General features: G+C 44.5%; 1 long non-coding RNA gene across 7 annotated transcripts in view; it reads left to right on the plus strand.

Annotated features, from left to right (window-relative positions):
- LOC137320241 (uncharacterized) overlaps window positions 1-14,738 on the plus strand; it is a 262,223-nt gene that overhangs the window by 129,380 nt on the left and 118,105 nt on the right. For 4 of the 7 annotated variants that reach the window (XR_010962416.1, XR_010962420.1, XR_010962421.1 and 1 more), the window contains one exon: window positions 9,041-9,194. This is a non-coding gene — a long non-coding RNA (uncharacterized lncRNA). Of the gene's footprint in view, window positions 1-9,040; window positions 9,195-11,334; window positions 11,521-14,738 lie in introns of all 7 variants that reach the window. The other 3 variants (XR_010962417.1, XR_010962419.1, XR_010962418.1) reach the window with 1 other exon arrangement.

Raw genomic sequence — 14,738 nt, forward strand, 5'->3', positions numbered from 1 at the left:
TCCTGTAAAGCGCCTTGGGATGTTTCATTACATTAAAGGCGCTATATAAATGCAAGTTGTTGTTGCACATCTTAGTACCATGCCACTAACCGAGGGGTGCTCCGTATTTCACATGATAGCGATACAGACCCTCCTCAATTAGCTTAATAGTCCATGATGTGGAGATGCCGGTGATGGACTGGGGTTGACAATTGTAAACAATTTTACAACACCAAGTTATAGTCCAGCAATTTTATTTTAAATTCACAAGCTTTCGGAGGCTTCCTCCTTCGCCAGGTGAACGATGTGAAAATGAAATCCTCGAAATGAAATCGCATTTATAATTCACAGAACAATGCTTGGTGAGTACAGACAGTTTTTTCAACTGCCCGTTGCCAAGGCAATCAGTGTGCAGACAGACAGGTGTTACCTGCCAGGTCTCTCAGAATATACAAATCACCAAAAAAAAAACAACAAACAAAAAAAAAACAGAGATAGAGAGGTAGAAACATAGAAAAGACAGCAACTGACCCGTTATATTAAAAACAGATAACATTTGTTCGCTGGTGGGGTAACGTGTAGCGTGACATGAACCCAAGATCCCGGTTGAGGCCGTCCTCATGGGTGCGGAACTTGGCTATCAATTTCTGCTCGACGATTTTGCGTTGTCGTGTGTCTCGAAGGCCGCCTTGGAGTACGCTTACCCGAAGGTCGGTGGATGAATGTCCATGACTGCTGAAGTGTTCCCCGACTGGGAGGGAACCCTCCTGTTTGGCGATTGTTGCGCGGTGTCCGTTCATCCGTTGTCGCAGCGTCTGCATGGTCTCGCCAATGTACCATGCTCTGGGGCATCCTTTCCTGCAACGTATGAGGTAGACAACGTTGGCCGAGTCACAGGAGTATGAACCATGCACCTGGTGGGTGGTGTCCTCTCGTGTGATGGTGGTATCTGTGTCGATGATCTGGCATGTCTTGCAGAGGTTACCGTGGCAGGGTTGTGTGGTGTCGTGGACGCTGTTCTCTTGAAAGCTAGGTAATTTGCTGCGAACGATGGTCTGTTTGAGGTTGGGTGGCTGTTTAAAGGCGAGTAGTGGAGGTGTGGGGACGGCCATAGCGAGGTGTTTGTCCTCATTGATGACATGTTGAAGGCTGCGGAGAACATGGCGTAGTTTCTCCGCTCCGGGGAAGTACTGGACGACAAAGGGTACTCTGTTGGTTGCGTCCCGTGTTAGTCTCCTGAGGAGGTCTATGCGATTTTTTGCTGTGGCCCGTCGGAACTGTCGATCGATGAGTCGAGCGTCATATCCCGTTCTTACTAGGGCGTCTTTCAGCGTCTGTAGGTGTCCATCGCGTTCCTCCTCGTCTGAGCAGACCCTGTGTATTCGCAGGGCCTGTCCATAGGGGATGGCCTCTTTGACGTGGTTAGGGTGGAAGCTGGAAAAGTGGAGCATCGTGAGGTTGTCCGTGGGCTTGCGGTAGAGTGAGGTGCTGAGGTGCCCGTCTTTGATGGAGATTCGTGTGTCCAAGAAAGAAACTGATTCTGAGGAGTAGTCCATGGTGAGCTTGATGGTGGGATGGAACTTGTTGATGTTATCCAGAGTGACAGAGTAATAATCCAGAGTGACATTTCCCGGATTGTTTGGGTTACAGGGCTTTGCATCGACTGAAGGGAATGAGCTTGGCCTGTTGCAGATTGTATGTGTTTGTTTTTTTCACTATTTTAACACGTACTTTCAGATCCTGTATGCAACAAAACATCCTGGCCCCTGGTTGACCTGTTGTGATCTCTTTGAACAACAATCTGGATCTCTAAAGCTTGCAGAGCAGATGCGCAGGACCAGGGACAGTTCCTGTGCACTGACTTGTCCTTCTGGCATCAGATGGTGCAAGGCCTAGTGAGGCTTAGAATTGTTTTCCTTATTTAGACAAATTCACACCTATCTAAATTTGTTACGAGAAATGTCTGATACATTGGAGCCTTCTTAAAAGAATATCCCATTCGCCAATAAAACCTATTTCTTCATTTGGCCTGCTCTACCAAAATACTTTCCCATTGTTTCTGTGGAAACCAACGCAGCAGTTGGTTACTTGCGTTTCAGTGCTCTCCTGCCTCCTTTCCCCACCCCCCCCCCCCCCAACCAGCTGCCTCCAGTGGCAAGCTGTTGGAACATCGCATCAGAATGATCAGATCCCAGAGCAGCACTTTGGTCTCAGGGTGCCGGTGGAACATCATGGCTCTGGAGACTGCAGCTCCAGTTTTAGTCTCGGCTGCCTGGTCAGCTGTGCGATGTTTCACCCAGCGCCCTTGAAGCAAACTGCTGCTTAATTTAGTCGGAAAGTCAAGACGGGAAGCAGCAACTGGTCGGGAGAGCAGGTAGAAAATCGCCGCTAGCCGAACAGCTGGCTGACAAAAGCAGCAGGTGAGCCAGTGGCACTGGGGAGACCGTAAGAGACCAGGCTGGGACGCTCGCTGTTTAGTCTGGTGCAAATCGTTTAAACAGGCTGTTCGATTCCTTTTAAATTGTAGTGTGTACTGTCACACTTGGAAGTGTCACACCGTGTTACAGATGTAAATCTTACAAATAGAGGAAATAAATCTCTGGCTCATCACGCTGGATCCTTCTGACCTCGTACATGAAAATTACCAGCAGCTACGGTTGCCTGGATTTGTCGATTTAGACCACTTCCTCACTGGGAATACCCGAGTAGTGGCCTTGAAAGGGACAGGCCAGACTAAACATTTTAGTAACTAAAGACCGCAACCACGCTTAAGAACTCAGGCTACCTGTGAGCATGGTCACAGGAGATGCCCCCAGATAATTCAAAAAACTTTTTTTTTTAAGTGTGTGTGTGAGGCCTAGTTATATATTCGTATAACCCCCCCCCCCCTCCTCCCCCAAACCAGTATGACTCTGGAACGCCTCACTCTTTGACACCAGAAGCCAATTGCTTAAATTTGAGTCTCGGGGAGGATTTATTTTATTTTCCTGTCTTCCCCTCACGCTGGTCCAGACTAAGACGTGAAGAATGGTCATTCGGCCTAGATTCTGGAAGCCAGCCAACACTGTAGAACTACATTTCAACACAAGTCAGCATCTACAAGAGAGGGGAGAAGAAAGTGGTTGTGTGGAATTTTTTTTTAAAAAAGTGTATGCGTTGTGCCAGCAAATTTTGGAAATCGATCCAAAAAAAATCAACTTGAATTTTGTGCCATTATGTATATAAGCAGTGAAACAGAGTCGGATTATGTGTTCACTTGGCTCCTGTTTGCTTCTTTGAATGATGTTTAAATCTGATCTGTTGAATATACAGGAGTGTTAGTGGTGGTAGTGAGCCATTTCTGTTTGTGTTCTTAATGCTGGCGTCAATATAGTAATCCACTGCTGAAAAATACATGCAGATGGATACAGATGCTTTAAAGGTTGCTAGTGGAGAGTCTTTGGCAAGACATTCCTAACGGCGCTTAGCAACAGACGTCACAGTGAGGTAATTAGTACCATAAAATGCCATCTGCTGTACCTGCTGACTGGACGCAGAGGAAAACGCAATAACAAGCACTGGTATAGCTTCTAAAATGCACATCCCTTTCCTGTACCGCATTGGGAGAAAGGATGATATTTGTAATACTGACTTTTGGGTAGAAATAGAGAAACATAAGAAATAGTTCTTGGCCCATAATATCCTTGAAATATGAACACTCCTGATTTTAAGTAAAACCTCTGTGCTCACTGACCTACGTTGGCTCCCAGTCCAGCAGCACCTCGATTTTAAAATTCTCGTCTTTGTTTTCAAATCTCTCCATGGCCTCGCCCCTCCCTATCTCTGTAACCTCCTCCAGCCCTACAAACCCTCTGAGATCTCTGCGCGCCTCCCATTATTGCCTTTTGCTTATCCATGATTTTCATCGCTCCACCATTGGTGGCCGTGCCGTCAGCTGCCTAGGCCCTCAGCTCTGGAATTCCTTCCCGAAACTTCTCCAGCCCTCTACCTCTCTCTCTCCTCCTTTAAGACCCTCCTTTAAACCTACCTCTTCATCTATCCTAATATCTCCTTATGTGGCTCGGTGCCAATTTTTGTTTGATAACGCTCCTGCGAAGTGCCTTGGGATGTTTTACTACGTTAAAGGCGCTATATAAATGCAGGTTGTTGTATGAGTATATAAAGAAAGTATCTGTTTGAAAATGGCAACATCTTGCTCTAAGATTTCGAATTAGTTATTCAAAGCAGACAATTCCTCCCATTTAAGATGCCTGTTCAATGATGGAAAACTCTCCATATCTTTGTGAACACTGACAGCAATCGGAAATCCTTTTGTGCAGTTAAACTCCCTGCTTGGAGTTAAAATTTTGTGTCAGTCTCCCAGGAACTATGGAAAGTGGCTCGATGGCGATGACGTGTTTCCAAACCTACATGCAGTATTTGAAGTTCTTTCTCCCACTGTTGCCCGTCAACTTTGATAATTCCAGCAGTTTGAGTAACACCTGCACCGTAGAAAAGTGACACTTAATTTGGATTGGGGTAAAACCACAAACTTTGGAAATCTGAAATAAAACTAGAAAATATTGGAAATGTGCAGCAGATGTGACTGATGGTGTCAGTCCACCTGAAATATTAACATGGTGACTAGCTCGTTGTGCACTTCCAGAATTTTCTGCTTCCATTAATTTGGTTTTCTTGACTCTGAGATGCCAAATTGCAAAAGATGGGAATATTCTGGAGCAGAAATGAATCCTAATTGAACTGTTGAGGCTTTAAATCCAAGAGGTAAAATAGGATTTCTATTTACAGTAAACCCAGATTATTACTAATACACAGTAAGCCAGAGAACATAATGGAAATGACTCAAAAGTAAATTCAGAAGAGATATGAAGAAATACTTCTCACCCAGAATGATAAATGTTTGGAGTAACCTACCAAACAAGGTAATATAGGCAAAACATTTATCTTTAAAATACAATTAGATAACCTGAAGAAAGAGTTAATGTACTAGAACCAGAGCAGGCTATCCAAGTTACAGCCTGGAGCAGGCTATCCATTGCTAGCTATGCCTCCATACCTAGCACAAAGGAAGATGGTAGCGGTTGTTGGAGGCCAATCAGCTCAGTCCCAGGACATTGCTGCAGGAGTTCCTCAGGGCAGTGTCCTCGGCCCAACCATCTTCAGCTGCTTCATCAATGACCTCCCCTCCATCATAAGGTCAGAAATGGGGCTGTTCATTGGTGATTGCACAGTTTTCAGCTCCATTCACAACACCTCAGATAATAAAGCAGTCCAAGCCCGCATGCAGCAAGACTTGGGAAGTAACATTTGCCGCAGACAAGTGCCAGGCAATGACCATCTCCAACAAGAGAGTGTCTAACCACTTCCCCTTGACATTCAACGGCATTACCATCGCCGAATCCCCCACCATCAACATCCTGGGGGTCACCATTGACCAGAAACTTAACAGGACCAGCCGCATAAATACTGTGGCTACAAGAACAGATCAGAGGCTGGGTATTCTGCGGTGAGTGACTCACCTCCTGACTCCCCAAAGCCTTTCCACCATCTACAAGGCACAAGTCAGGAGTGTGATGGAATACTCTCCACTTGTCTCGATGAGTGCAGCTCCAACAATACTCGAAGCTCGACACCATCCAGGACAAAGCAGCCCGCTGGATTGGCACCCCATCCACCACCCTAAACATTCACTCCCTTCAACACTGTGGCTGCAGTGTGTACCATCTACAGGATGCACTGCAGCAACTCGCCAAGGCTTCTTCGACAGCACCTCCCAAACCCATAACCCCTACCACCTAGAAGGACAAGGGCAGCAGGCACATGGGAACAACACCACCTGCACGTTCCCCTCCAAGTCACACGCCATCCCAACTTGGAAATATATCGCCGTTCCTTCATCGTCGCTGGGTCAAAATCCTGGAACTCCCTTCCTAACAGCACTGTGGGAGAACCTTCACCACACGGACTGCAGCGGTTCAAGAAGGCGGCTCACCACCACCTTCTCGAGGGCAATAAATGCTGATCTTGCCAGCGACGCCCACATCCCATGAACGAATAAAATAAAAATCCAAGTTACAGCCTAGAGGAGGCTATCCAAGTTACGACCTGTGAGTCATTTTTGGCCTCTGAGCCCCATTCCACAAAAGCCCAGTACTATTTGTGCTTGCATGTCTTACCCTCTGCTTTTCTTGTTTGAATTTTGTGGGCTTGGAGGTTTGGAAAGGGCTGTTAGTACTATCGCCTTATTGGCTGTTAAATCCTAAATCATAATACCAAGATCAGTTAGCATTAGCAACTTGAGATGCACACAAATTAACGGGAACACGGATTTAAACTTTCTACTTGGTGCCCGAGGCTCCATGACGAGCGCCTAAGTGGCCCAAAAAGAGAGAGCTTGGACATGCCCTATACTAAAGGGGCAAACTCATCCCTGAGCTTACTTGCATTCTTCTGATTTAGTAACGCTGGGCTGCATTGCACTGCTCATTTTTACTTATAAAGCAAGGTGGAAAAATATTAGTCCTTATAATTGTCCTGGTGGTCAGCCTCCTTTTTCTTTCACTGGTTCCTCCCTCATAATGGTCTTAAAAGAAACATCAGAATGGTTTCATAATATCTCAGTGGGTACAGCACAGGAGGAGGCCATTCGACCCATCGTGCCTGTGCTGGCTCTTTTGAAAGAGCTATCTAATTAGTCCCATTTCCCCTGCTCTTTCCCCATATCCCTGTATTTTTTTTTCCTTCAAGTATTTACCCTTTTGAATCTGCTTCCACCACTCTTCCAGGCAGTGCATTCCAGATCACTACAACCCGCTGTGTAAAAGAAAAAAAAATGTTTCCTTATGTCGCCTTTGGCTCTTTTGCCGATCAACGTAAACCTGTGTCCTCTGCTTACCGACCCCTCTGCCACTGGAGACAGTTTCTCCTTATCTATTCTATCAAAACCAACATGATTTTGAACACCTCTATCAAATCTCCCCTTAACTTCTCTGTTCTAAGGAGAACAACCCCAGCTTCTCCAGTCTCTTGACATAACTGAAGTCTCTCATCCCTGGTACCATTCTAGTAAATCTCTTCTGCACCCTCTCTAAGGCCTTGACATCCTTCCTAAAGTGTGGTGCCCAGAATTGAACACAATACTCCAGCTGAGGTCTAACCAGTGTTTTATAAAGGTCCAGCATAACTTCCTTACTTTTGTACTCTATGCCTCTATTAATAAAGCCCAGGATCCCCTTTTTTAATGTCTTTCTCAAGTTGTCCTGCCACTTTCAAAGATTTGTCTCTGTTCCTGCACCCCCTTTAAAAAATTTTCTCATCTCAAAATTGCCCAGGAATGCATTTTTCCCCAGGAGAAATGAGCGTAAACTGTTAATCTATTTTCAGCTGCAGTGATTTGAATTTGTAAAGGTTGTATCTGTGCTTTAATGTTTTGTGTGGTGTTGTGGCTTTGATGACCCATTTCATTTGGGCAAAAAAATAAAAACAGAAGATGCTGGAAAAGCAGGAGTTAGTCAACGTATGTGAATGGAGAGGTGAATATGCGGTTACAAGGCTCTTCCTCTGCTTCGGAAGAAGGGTCTTGCACTTGAAACGTTAAGCTGTCATTTCTCTTCACAGATGCTCACTCCGGTTCTTTTTATTTGCATTTTAAAGCTTTGTTGCAGGCTCCAATTCAATTTCTATTTTTTTTAAAAATTCAGATATCTACGAAAAAGAAAGACTTGCATTCATCCAGCACCTTTTGCCGCCTCAGGACGTCCCACAGCGCTTTACAGCCAATGAATTATTCTTGAAGTGTATTTGCTGTTGTAATGTGGGAAACACGGCAGCAAATTTGTGCAGAGCAAGGTCCCACAAACAGCAATGAGATAAATGACCAATTGATCTGTTTTAGTGATGTTGGCTGAGGGCTAAATATTGGGCAGGACACCGGGGAGAACTCCCCAGCACTTCTTCAAAATAGTGCCATGGGATCCTTTACATCCACCTCAGAAGGCAGTCGGGGGGTCTTGGTTTAAAGTCTCATCCGAAAGATGGCACCTCTGACAGTGCAGCACCCCCTCAGTACTGAACTGCAGTGTCAGCCTAGATTGTTGTGCTCAAGTCTCTGGAGTGGGACTTGAACCCACAGTCTTCACGCATCGTCACCGTACAAATTTCCGCATCACATTTTTTAAAAAAGCACTAAAAAAGAGAAAGAGAGCCTGTCACTTTTTGCTGGTTTCTTCTGACTTGGAGCCGAGAATTTAGCTTCAATCTGCAAACTTTCCTCACCAACAGCAATTAATGTCTAATTGATTTCAGGATGGGCCTAGTAATAGCAATTTGACTTTGTGGCTTTAAAAGGATGGATTGAGCTAAAAATCTGCACTATAGCTGCAGACAATATGGTGTATTACAGAGTATAACACTGTTGTCCTTATAAAACAGCACATCATCTGATTTATTGTGAGCAATTAAAGGGAGGTTTGCTAATGCACATGTACTGTAACATGCGTTGCCGCAAAAGCATCCTGGTGTTGATTTAATTTTAAGTTTTTCTTGATTTTAAAAGATTTTAAAATAATAGTGTAACACAGCTCATTACAGATAGCACTTCTGCTCTACTATTGGGAATATTTTTCGGTTTTTAAAAATATTTTTTAGTTAGAGAAATTGAAATCTCAGTTTGGACTTTGATAAATCACTAGCAGTTAAGATGAATTGCCAAAGAAATGCCTTGTTCACGGGAGATTTCTCGCATTCTAGTGTGTAGCGTCATTATAAACCGTTCTTTTTTTCAATCATTTACAACGTCGCTACACAGCAACTAGAAGAGTTCTTCCTCGTGATTGTTAAAAACTGGCCTAATTTTGTCATGGCTTCAAAGTTGAAATGGAAAAAAAATAATTTGTGTGCAGGTTAAAATCCCTCCGCAAAACCAGCATGCCGTGCCGTTGTTGTAAACCCCTTGGATCAGCCACTTTTGGTCTAATGAGGAAATCTGTACCGACTTCTCTCGAGATATTTTTAATAATTGTGTGATTGAGGTTACACTTTGGATCCTCTTTTGTTCTAACAGGATTGGACATGGATGGTTGGTGTTTGTGCAGGCACAGAAGCGCCCAGTCCTCCCTCAGACCCAGGAGACCACGATGGCCAGTTCCCTCATGACTCAAATCTAGAGGAAACACAGGGAGTTCCCTTTTCTTAAGCCAGATAGTGAAAATCACAAGGTAAGATGTGGTTCTCTTCCTAAAGTATTTTTCTCTTCTTTTTTTTTTTAAGTACAGTGTGTGTGTGTGTGTTTCCTGCAGTCCTGTCTTAACACCCAGTGACTGATGGAATTACAGTTAATGAACTATTGAACTGAATTACACTTAGAAGTGACAGCAACAGGAAATTGTATCTAGTTAGTGGGAAGAGGCGGTTGAATCACTACAGCATTTACTACTGGGATTACTGTTATGAGTTAGAGAACAATTGCTTTCAGATTTCAGCTCTTGAAAGAGAAGGTAAACCTTGGGCCAAGTTCCGTTTGAACTTCTAGTCCTTTCTCACACATGAAGTGTGTGCGTTTTTAAAATCCGGTATATATGCTCCTGAAATATCTAAGGGCTCCCTGTTAGATCCCCCGAAAGCTAGGAAAAGAGTATTGTACAGTCACCCGGGTGATCGGAGCCATTGGATTTTCTAAAGAGCACGCCTCCCCCTTCCTAGAATTACTGTTAATGTATTTTGTCTGTTCCCAGGCCATTTCTGCGCTGCCTTTTTAAAGGAAAACATGAGTTTGGCCATTTCCCCACTGATCTTAGAGAGCCAGTTTCCAGTTGGTTTAGAACCAGACTGAGATATTGGCAGTGAATGGAGGAAGCTCCATGTATTTAAAATAGCTTAGCCAGAATAAAAAGGATAATTAAGGAGCACCTCTCAGGTAGATACTTAATATTCAAGGTGCTTAATCCTGGAGTTAGCTCCTTTAAGCACTAGCCACAGGATGTGCTGTGCTAAATATTTGGGCTTCCTCTTTATTCACAGAGTAACTTCTTGAATGAAACATTTGAATGGCCCCCTTAGTTGAAGGGAGGTGAATTTCTGATTATAAATAGAGGCAAGATACAATAGCAAGGTGGACTATAGGCATGCTGTATTTTCTGATTACTGCTGCTAATGGCTGGGGTTTGTATGAATGGGTAGTGCTGTTGTGTGTGTCTTCTTTCAAAATTAGCATGTTAACAGACTGGAAGTCAGCATTACTGGAGTATTGTTCTGCTAACGAGAGGAGGACAACAGCTTGCAGCCCCGCTAGCTGATACCGACCGGCACTGAGTTTCCTCCGGCTCTAGTGGGTTAGATTTAGAGCTGCAGGAAAACTGGCCGTAGAATATTCCTTCCGTAGTGCTTAGCCAGGCCTGCTGGTGGATCAACGAAGGGATGGTATTGACAACATCTGTGAAGACATCAGTGGGCTCGACCGTCTCGCTATTCTGGTCAAGGAGAGATGCTGTGAATATAGAGATGGGTAGAAAGAGAATAAGGGGCTAGCAACAATATTAACTTGGGGGGAGAAAAAAAAACGTTAGTTCAGCCATTAATGCAAATGAATGATCCATCACTGAAAGGAGTGTGGTGAGCGAAAGGAGGCTCTGTTTAACGGTGCTGTTACACTATTTGTAATCTAATGAACACGTGGGTTCCACACAATCAGCAGTGCTACCAAAAGTCAACTTACTGGCCTCCTTTCAGCCAATGGTAGTGGAGGTTTATTTTTCCTGAGTCTTTGAATCAGCCGTTTGTGCTCTGTCTTTGGCCATCTCAAAGAGCTGAGCTGGTTCGATATCTCAGCATGAAATGGACGCCAGTATTTATGACTTGCTGGGTCACGATCAGCACCTGTTACAAGCCCACACACATTATTGGGGCTGGGGGGGGGGGTGTGAAGGAGGCAAAATTGGTCTTTGCCAGTAGCGTGAAACGGGCTCATGAAGCAGAAATCGAGCCTGGTGTAAAATGGGCTGCCGATTCGCTGTGAGCTCGTTTCGCACAACTGGCTTGGACCAATTTCACCCCCAGGATTCTTTTTTAAATTGGAAGGCATCCAGTTATTATCATTGTCAGGGGCGCGCCATCTTTCGGAGGAGTCGGGCAGTTCTCCCGGTGCTCTGGCCTTAATATTTATCCCTCAACCAACACCATTAAAACAGATTATCCAGGCATTTATCACATTGCTGTTTATGCGCAAATTGGCTGCTATGTTTCCCTACATTGCAACAGTGACCACACTTCAAGAGTACTTTATGGCTGCGAAGCGCATTGCGATGTCCTGAGGATGTGAAAGGTGCTACCTAAATGCAGGTGATTTTCTTTCTTTACTAGACTATCGTTTGCCTCCATGCTCCATTGAAAGTGGCTCATTCGGAAAACCGAGATCCGGTCTTTTGTGCCCCTGCGGAAGACTGGGCTTAAATGTTTCAAATTGGCCTCTGCTGGACCTACAGGGGAGCAGAGGGACAGGACAGTATAAACAGTCAGTCAGATCGGTGTCACTCTCCCAAAATCTAGGTAAGTAATAAAAGCACCGTAAGAGTTTACTGCCTCAGGGAGCCGTTAAAAGTACACGGGTCGGGGTGGAGTTGGTGAAATTGGTCTAAGCCAGTGGTGTGAAACGGGCTCATAGTGAATCGGCAGCCATTGACTTTCTTTACTGATGGTCTAAAACAGGTGAGCCTGTTTTGCACCTCTGGAATAGACCAGTTTCACCACCGTGTACTCTCCAGCCCTGTGGCATATATGTTTTTTTTCCCCTAATACTGCAACCTCAGTGCTTTTCTCCTACTGTCAATAGCAATTCATTTTGCTTCCAACATACCAGAGCGTTGGTGTTCTTCACTCTTTTAATTGACCTTATTTAAGGGAGGTTAGTTATAGCATACGGTCTTGACTGATTTCAGAGTTCGTGCTGCTGATGAGGCAAATCGCCCGCTGGCAATACATATCGGAAAATCGCGAGTGTACTGTCATTATTTCTTCTCCATTGCGATTTGTGCTTTTGGCGCAATTGCAGAAAATTAACACCCCCCACCCTCCCTTGTTTCTTCTTCTTGCAGAATACTCTCAAATAGTGATTTCCCGGTGATATCCTGGTTTTGCAGAGTTGGGCAGCTCCTGAGAGCTCTCAGGCTGGTTGGAAGTTGCAGGCCCCATCTGCTCTTTCTTACAGAGCTGCTCCTGGCTGCATAGTCAGTGACGATGCTTGGGAAATTTAGTGTAGCTTCTCGAGGCCCCTGTGATTCTCAGACCAGCCTGAAATTGCAGCTCCAGGTGTTTCTGGTGGAGCTGCTGTGGGGCACGCTCCTGTCAGTGACGTCACCATCTCGCAGCATGGGAGACCCGACTCGAGGGTCTTCACCATTGCAAACACACTGACATTTAACTTCTCAAATCAGTTTGTCGAGAGTCTCAGTTGTTGGTAGTACTGGATTCAGACTTCTGTCTATTAACCTTGTGTAGTTTTTAATGACTTTATTACCACAACCAGTATTTGCTCTGTCTCCTAAGCAAACAGTTAACATAAGCAACACAGGAAAAAAAAGTAACACTTTTTTTGGTTTAGTAATTGCTGGTGGAGGGGGGTGTGTGTGTGGCAAGATTCAGACAATTGGTTACCTGAATCCAGTGGATCTTTTACATGTTGAGACATAACATGCTGTATTATAACAACTGGAGGAATTGTGACACCTGCATATTGAGCTTCAAAATCAATGTTACAGAATGGAGACAGCCCATTTCCTGCAGGGAACTCACTTCATGTGACATTCTGAGATGCAGTGTTTCTATTCAATATGTACGACATAAAGTGCAAGTGTCGACTTATTGTGAAATTTCACCAGTGCATACCTTCTGAACTCTACTTACAAAACCAGTATCTTTTGTAGGTGCTGAAGACAAGCATGTGGGTGGTGCTGTATATGCTGAACTGGAATAGTGAAATCTAGATACGGGCCTGTGATTTTCCCCTTATAATGTTTCATCATCTGTTATGACACCTGCGGAAGATGCACTAGAAAGAATTGGAGAGCAAGTCAGTCAAAATTGATCTTGCATACCTCTCAGCAGGTGGTGTAAGAGTGACAGAAGCAGTCCCCCCCACCCTGTTGCTCACTCGGTGAAGGTCGTGTGTAGCTGTGCCGTACAGATCAAAAGGTCCCAGGTTTGATTCACACTCTAATTGGCTGATTTCAGCCAGGTTACGTAGAGAAGAATCACCGGGATTCCTACTCCTGATTTCCATCCAGTGACCCCCCCTCCCCCCCCCCCCCCCCGGCTCGAAGTCTGCGTGTGCGGATGTTGACGGAGAACCGTATTGGTGTCGCAGTGATGTCCTCACAGTCAAACAGCCTGCTGCCGTTCACTTGTCGGGGCTCGCACGTGAATAATGATCACTTGTGCAAAGTATCTGACACCCGTGGAGCTGCAGCCTAGTATGAGTCACCTTCTGGAGGGGAAGGGAATATTGGCACAGAAAAGTGACCGAAGTTTGGAGCAGGTGTCCACCTTCTCAGCTTGGCTATGCTGTCTGGCAGAAGAGGACCCAAAGGAGGAGGAAAGTCTTTGAAAATAATGTCTGGGCTCTGAGCCAGCCCACCAGCATGGATGATTATACAGTGCTACTATTGCTCCATTGACACTGCAGTATTGTTTTATATCAGCTTTAAACACTACTGTTTACTTAAGCTATATTTAGAAATTTCCATGTAACAGCCAAGACTGTATCAATCTTACATTACATGCACCAAGGTGTGTTTTTGAAGCCAATTGGACAGTAGCTTGAAACTCTTAAACTATGGGGGAGTTCACTGATGCCTGACTTTTTTTTTTATATTTACAGCAGACTAAACTGCAATTTTTTTTTAAAAAGAACTATTTTTGACTTTTTCATTAGAGCAGAGCAAGCTGCCGAGTTAAAAATTGTTACATAGCTTCACGTATTGTCTCGTGCAAAATGTTTGCATCTTGAATTGAGTGAGGAAATTACAGCAAGCAATTTGTTTTGCAGTGACAGGGTTCAGTAGAGTAGTATAATAATGCAATCATACTTGCATTTATATTGCATCTTATCATATTGAAACATCTGAAAGCAATTCACTCAATAAATTAATGAATGAAGTGCCGTTTTTGTTATATGGGCAAGTTTAGTCATCCTGGGACATATAAACTAGCTAAGGACAGGCAGAAGGAAAGGGGGGAAAGAAAGAGACTAAGTCACTAAGAATCTGGGTAAGTTTTAATCAGGCAAGAGACCTGTGTGTGGGAAAAGAGAATGGGACTCACCTTAGGAAGTAGCTAAAGCATTGTTCCACAGGATTTGTTTTGCATTGGTCCTTGTACTGGAGACAGTGAAGGGGGAGGGTAGCAGGGGATGATCACTGTCTAGCATTGGCTCTAGTCTGAGGGTGTACTGCAGACCCACCATTTCTAGGAATGTTCAGACTCAGGGTACGTAAAAATATTCTCTGGTTGATCTTCCGGTCAGACCAAATCAGCAGCACTGCCGAGCACCTACCTCGTGACTCAGATATACTGTGGTCACATTAGGAAGAAGAGTGGTTAGGTGACCTATTCCAGAATTCAGAAGTTCTCCATAGCGACTCCTAATATATAACAAAGTGGTTCAAAGTCAGTAGTAGTAGTCACAGTGATAATTCTAAGATAATTTTACCTCATGGACGTGCCAGTGACTGCAGACACATTTCCCTGCTGTTGACTGCACGCCTCGATGT

This window comes from Heptranchias perlo, chromosome 3, assembly GCF_035084215.1.
Source record: "Heptranchias perlo isolate sHepPer1 chromosome 3, sHepPer1.hap1, whole genome shotgun sequence".
Taxonomy (NCBI): domain Eukaryota; kingdom Metazoa; phylum Chordata; class Chondrichthyes; order Hexanchiformes; family Hexanchidae; genus Heptranchias; species Heptranchias perlo.